The following is a 1,345-nucleotide window of genomic DNA, read 5'->3' as shown; positions in this document are numbered from 1 at the left end:
GGAAGTTCTTATTTTCTTCTTCTCTTCTGCTTCCTCTTTGCTCCGTCGTAGCGTCCACAGCTAAAACAGAAAGAGCCAATATACTGTGCCTGTAATTTAATAGCTCCGCTCGTTGACTATTCCAATAATTAAAAAAGAAATTTAGAAGATCTGAGTAATTCAATTCTTTGCAGGAAGCCAACCTTTTCAACCATACATAAGCTTACAGAAACATGCTCAAACTGTGACCGAGAATTATAATGGATGAATCATCTCTGCCAGCGACGATGATCTTCTCCGGCTTTTTACCAACTGGGTCATTGCTAGACTCGTTGGTTCACATATCGAATGAAGTTGCCTCCATGGAAAAGTTCCCTTTTGTTCAACTCAGGAATGTCTCATCCATGATCAGGAGGGTGAAGCTTCTTTCTTCTCTTTTCGAGGAGATTCAGGAAACAGATTCCCCATTTCCTCCTTCTTCAATCCTGTGTTTCACAGAGCTCTTCTCTGTGATCAGCAGAGCGAAGCACTTGATCCAAGAGTGCCAGGAAAGCAGCTCACTCTGGAGTCTCATACAGTTAGAGTTTATTTCCAATCAATTCTATGTGCTTGTAAAGGATGGGAAGGGCTCTAGACATCCTTCCTCTGAGCTTGCTTAACATCACAACAGATATAAGAGAGCAAGTGGAGCTTCTGCACAAGCAAGCAAAAGCGGTTGAGCTGTTTCATTGATCCTCGTGAGCTGCAACGAAGAGAGCAGCTTCTGCATGTAATGACCCACAACACACTACAGAACAAGAAAAACAAGGGATTTCCTGAGTTTGGGAAAGTGAAACAAATGTTAAGCAGCATTGGTTTGAGAACTCCATCAGACTATGATAGAGAAATTTCAAAGCTAGAGACTGAAACTCAGAATCAGGCAGGTACAGGAGGGTTAATCGTCATGTCTAATATACACAATCTCATATCTCTGGTTACTTATTCAAAATCCATGATATTCAGAGACGGCGAAAACGAGATAGATGAAGATTGTAAACCAGCAGTGTCCGCATTCACACATAAGAGCTCCGATCATTCTTTTTCTTCACTTTCTTCTCAGATGATACCGTCAGCGCCTAATGTTCCTGACGAATTTCGATGCCCAATTACACTTGATTTAATGAGAGATCCAGTGATTGTATCATCTGGGCATACGTATGATCGAATTTCAATTGCACAGTGGATAAACTCGGGACATCACACTTGCCCGAAAAGTGGGCAAACACTAATCCACACTGCTCTCGTACCCAACTATGCACTGAAGAGTCTTGTGCAGCAATGGTGCCACGAGAATAACGTCCCAGTGAATGAGCCGACATCATCTTCT

At 42.3% G+C, this 1,345-nt stretch overlaps 1 pseudogene; it reads left to right on the top strand.

Annotated features, from left to right (window-relative positions):
• Positions 1–263: 263 nt before the first annotated feature.
• LOC114754047 (U-box domain-containing protein 1-like) lies at positions 264–1,329 on the top strand (annotated as a pseudogene).
• The last annotated feature ends 16 nt before the right edge of the window (positions 1,330–1,345 follow it).

Source organism: Neltuma alba, unplaced genomic scaffold (genome assembly GCF_004799145.2).
Source record: "Neltuma alba isolate B1F8T4 unplaced genomic scaffold, ASM479914v2 tig00008475_pilon, whole genome shotgun sequence".
Lineage (NCBI taxonomy): Eukaryota > Viridiplantae > Streptophyta > Magnoliopsida > Fabales > Fabaceae > Neltuma > Neltuma alba.
Note: the sequence above shows the minus strand (reverse complement) of the source record. Positions and strands in the feature narration are given on the sequence as shown.